The sequence below is a fragment of the Rattus rattus genome, chromosome 3 (genome assembly GCF_011064425.1).
Source record: "Rattus rattus isolate New Zealand chromosome 3, Rrattus_CSIRO_v1, whole genome shotgun sequence".
NCBI lineage: Eukaryota > Metazoa > Chordata > Mammalia > Rodentia > Muridae > Rattus > Rattus rattus.
This window is the reverse complement of record NC_046156.1, coordinates 132,886,644-132,891,722: the sequence shown is the minus strand read 5'-3', so window position 1 is coordinate 132,891,722 and position 5,079 is coordinate 132,886,644. Positions and strand designations below refer to the sequence as shown.

The window sequence follows — 5,079 nt, the reverse complement described above, 5'->3', positions numbered from 1 at the left end:
GAAATACAGAGGAAGGTAGTTCTAAATACTGGCTAAGGACACTTGACCAGTTGCAGAAGAAAGTATTATGATCAATGTGATTGTTTCTATTGTATTTTGTTAAGAATGCTTACACAGATATCTGTGCTTTCAATTTTTGGTTTCTTTATCATTTAAGGTAACATCAATTAAGAGAATATTAGTGTTTATCATATTTAAGTTTGAGATAGTAAAACAATGTCCCTCAAGGGATATTGCCACCTATTCTAAATTTATAATGTGTTTGTATTTGTATGAGGGATAGTTATGTTCATATAGAGGTTATATTTTTGGGCATTATTATGACCTGGTTATTATTTTCATTTGGAAATTAGGCATGACTTATGGAGATATGATTAGGTATCAAGTTGACAAGGGGTGGATTTATGATGGCTCTTCTTATTAGTTAGCTTTTCTACATCTGAAACTAACTAATACCTAAGTACCTGGATACATTGGTGAGAAATATTTTTGCTAAATTGAAATATTTGATGGGGAAGACCAATTTGAATCTGAATCTCTTCAGGTAGAAAGATACATCTTTAACTGAGATCTTTTGAGGTGGAAAGATCCACCTTTAATTTGGGCTTCACCTTCTGCTAGCTCTCTTTGGTTGTTCTTGCTGTCGCTGTGAAGTCCATCACTTCACAAGCATTAGAGTCTACTTCTTTGGGACTATGACATATATTGAATGTAGGTGAAGGGATCATTTCCCTAAGTGGTTCTTGATTGTATTATTAAAGACAGTGGCAGCTAATCGTTGGGAGAAGGGAAAAGGGTGGGATATCTGGGTATGAGGAGGAAGAGGTAAGGAACAAGAGAGACAGAGGGGGCTTTTCAACCAGGCTTGGAAAGAGGAGCATGAACCCTTTAAGGCCTGGGGGTAATTAGAAGCAGTGGGGACCTCTGCCACCAGTGGAATTCTGAAATAAGAAAGCTGATGAGTTTAGAGTAATAGATTCTTAGCTCAGCCATTGATTTATCTGGTTAGTTTTAAAATAGTAAGGCTGTTTGTTTTCCATTCACAGGTAAGGTGAGCAGGAGGAGAAAGTGGGCAGCCAGAGGAATGGGTACAGAGGAATAGGAAGCATTCTTGGGAGAAACACAAGATGGTGGCTTGTTGGAGCTGAGTGAGACCTGGGGTGTCTTGGTGAAGCTAGCCATGGAGGCTGAGTGAGGAGGCTGATCTCTGAGCATAGCACCAGCCATTGCATTGGGCAAGGAGCAAGCATGATTTTATAAAATTATATGCAACAACTGAAGATCAGCTAAAATATCCAGCCTTGTGAACTGAATGAACATCTATGCGATTCTTGAGTGTTCCATTGATTGCATCAGTCTTATCCACATATTGTTGGACTAGCTGAACTGTAACATGTTAGCCATTGTAATAAATCCTCATATATGTATTTTATCCTCATATAATATATCCTATGTAGCAGGAATGATGGGACAGTCTCTCTGTAAATGCTGGGGGCTGTGTAGCTTCAAAAGGATCTACTGCAGGAGGACCTAATTGAGGACTGCCTGAGAGACCAAGGATTGCTGGTGCAAACAATGCCAGCCAATCATGAACTGCTATTTAGAAGAGATGCTTTCTTGGGACCAATGGGAGCGTGGGTGGAAGGTATTAAAGGAGCTTGCAGCAGTGTTCAGATGAGCTTGCTGTGGCATTTCTCTCCTGCTCCTGGAGTCTGTGTTATTGACTCTGACAACTCGCCACCAACCTCTAATGGCACAGAAGTTTGGGCAGAGAGCTGTCCGGGGCACAGTCAATACCTCTATTATTAAATATATAGTATAATATATTAGTATATCTGAAATCCTATATATCATACACACACACACATATGTGTGTGTATTTTTCTTGTATATGTATATATATGTATATGATGTATGGGTATTTAGTGATAAACAGAGAAAGTTCTGTTCTCCTAGAGAAACTTGACTAATATAGAACCCTAGAGAAAAGGGAAATAATTAGGGCCAGGAAGGCAGAAGGTCAGGTCCAGATGATGGGAGCTCCAGGGAGGGCAAATCTTGTATCAGGGAGAAATGAGGATAAAGGAGGACAAGAAACAAACTGTGTCAAATCCTTGAAAACCAGGATCTTAGGAATGAAAGGTCACGCACTTTCTGAAAGCAACAAATGGAACCACTTCTGAAGACACAGAGGAATTCTTCAAAGAGGCTTGGGGTTAGATGGTCAGAACTGTTCCCATTGAGAGAATTTTCTTGACATGTTTTTACAGATTTTAGTGTCAGTGTTAAAATTATTTCATGTGCCTTGGTTATTTTCAGTACACAATTCTGCAGCCTCCATGAGGCCAAAGGGCAGGTTTGTCTACTTCCAAGCTCCTAGTATAACCACTGGCAGAAATCAAGATCGTCTAAAAAGAGACACTGTCTTTACATCTGAATATCAGAGTGTTGAACAATGAACTCCAAAGAAATGTGAATTTCTCCAGGAATCTCATTCATGCCCTAAGAAAGGACCCATGTTGTACATGGATTGTGATTTACCCCCACCCTGATTTTTTCTTCCAAACATAACTACCAGGATCAGTAGTTCCAAGGAGTGGCCCTGCTGAGGAGAGTGAACTGAACCAGGCTATTTTGAGGAAATTCCACACCCACTTCTATTCCAGTTCACGTGCTAGTTGAAAATCTTTTCCTCAATGACAAATATTTGTCATGTTTGTTATCAGCAATTACTTTTGCATGACAGAACTTTTAAGGAATCTCAAAATTGCCAACTCAAATATACCTTGCATGTTTTCCTGATCCTGTCCTTTATAAATGTTGAGCCATGTGTTTCAGAACACAGAGCACAGCTGCTCTTGCTCAGAATAGCCCTAAATAGCTGAATCCCCACACACTCCTCCCAGCATTAAATGTACTCAGATTTCTCAATGGAAGCCAGGAAGTGACTGAATTTATGTAGCTGTTTCCTTGGTAGTCAGCAATTTTCTATAATTTGTATTCATCTCGATTTACCTGAACCTTCACAGGGTTCGTTGCATTTCCTGTATTCGTTCTTCTCTCTGCTGTCTTTATCATTTCCCTGTTTCCATACGGGTCTGATAAACAGTCTTGGAGCCTGTGTGCACAGCAGGATAAGGTTATTTTAATCTGCACATGCCATTTAAAGTGTTTGAAATAGATAGAGACAAGACTATCAGACATCTTTGCCAGGGACCCTGTATAAAGGAGACTCAACTAAAAGAAACATTGGACTACACAAGCAGAAGCCTATCTTTTCTTAATTTTTTCAAAAAATATTTATTTATAAAAAATACAATGAGATAAGTTTATTGTGAGAAATGTAGCAATAAATACACTTGAAGGAAACAGAGCAACTCTACAGTGATACATTGGTACAAACTAAGTCTGTAGGCACAGCACCCTAACATACATGTCTGTGGACATGTTTGTATATACATCTTAAAAGCACCACTTGGAAAGTACCTTGTCAACTTAAGGAAGAGAATGAGTACAGAACATAGTCACAGACACATACTGATTGTGACTTTCTTTAAAACGTAGCAGACAGTACTGTAGAGAAAGATCAGTGTCAAGTTCTGAACTCTGCATCTTAGATTTGGTTGGCAAAGACCACATTTAGCACACTAACATTTTAGGCTTCTGTATCATGCCAGATATACACTAAACTATAAAAAAGAAATACTTTCCTATTGTTTGAAAATATCAGTTTAAATATAAGATTGTAAAACAATGCATAGATCTTCAATCGAAGAACTGTCTGTCCTTTCATAGCACTCCCTTGACTTCATACACAAGGTATTGGTTATCCTATGGGATTTAATTGTTCCAGCACTAAATGCAACTATATGGGGAGAAGGCAGAAAAAGGAAAAAGGAATGTATGTAAGGCAGTTTTTTAAAGGTACAATAAGTATAATAGTGTTTTAGGTAGACAAGAAAAGAATTTCTCAAGGCTAGGTTGGATCTCACTGGATAAAAACAATGGACTTAAATACTGCTCTTCTGTGTGTGATTCTAATATCCAATGCCCTGGTCATCACCATATCTGTATTCTTGAGGATAGTCATCCAAGTACTCGTCATGATATCCACAGAGGTATTTTGCCTGATAATCACCTCCACTTTTCTCCAAACCATTTTTTCTGTACCCTGGCTTTTTTTGTGAATGACAGGTTTGTGGGAAAGGCATAGAAGTTGGGGTCATACATTTGTCACCCATGCCCTTACATGCTCATTCCTTTTTTGGGAAACAACCTAGTTGGTATCTGTTTGTAGAGAAATGGTTGAGTTGTCCACTGGCTGTAATTTTAGCTTCTGGTTGTAGATGTCTCTTCAGTACCCAGCACTAACATCCCACCCTGGCTGGTACAATTGTTTGTTCCCATCTGTAAACCAATTACAGTTTAATTTGCCTTCATCAAATATGTCTTGCTTTGTTTGTCTGCATACATAATGCCAATGTCAATGGTTGTATGGAATGCTTTTGTTTACACCAGGCCTGCTAGAATCACTAGTATAGTCTGACCCTGGGTCATATTGCCATTCTCAATAATGTCATTTGCTTCAAATATGTTATGGGACTACATATCATAAGCCTGCGTAGCTTTAATAAAGTTGCAGATACTCGGCAACTGAGGCTCATTTGGTAAGGATTGGTTGACAGAGCCTGGCGCTTTTTTTAAATGAATTTGCTGTGGATGATGCCTTCTTTCAGACCCACCTGGAAGCTGGTGCAAATGTCCCTGCTTGTCACCTCTTCTATGAAGTTGAGCAGATGCCCCCCCCCCGGTCATTCCCCCTCCCCTCATCATATTTGTTATGTAATCTTGTTCTTGACCTCAGCAGAGAGACAGTATGAAGTGCCCTTGTTGAAGCATTGTTATGATGGTTCTGATTACTGGAAAGGGCTGTGCTTGGACTAGGGGTGTGTGGGTGATGGGTATGGCAAGGTAGTCAGTTAGCTTCTGCTCCTAGCCTGGAGATGCACAAGCTCACTCCTCTACAAGGTGCGTGAGAAGCTGGAACGCAGCTGAGGGATGCAGATGAAGATGATGCTC

At 39.6% G+C, this 5,079-nt stretch overlaps 1 pseudogene; it reads right to left on the bottom strand.

Moving 5' to 3' along the window:
• Positions 1-4,037: 4,037 nt before the first annotated feature.
• On the bottom strand, positions 4,038-4,799 carry LOC116895940 (annotated as a pseudogene).
• Between the last annotated feature and the right edge of the window lie 280 nt (positions 4,800-5,079).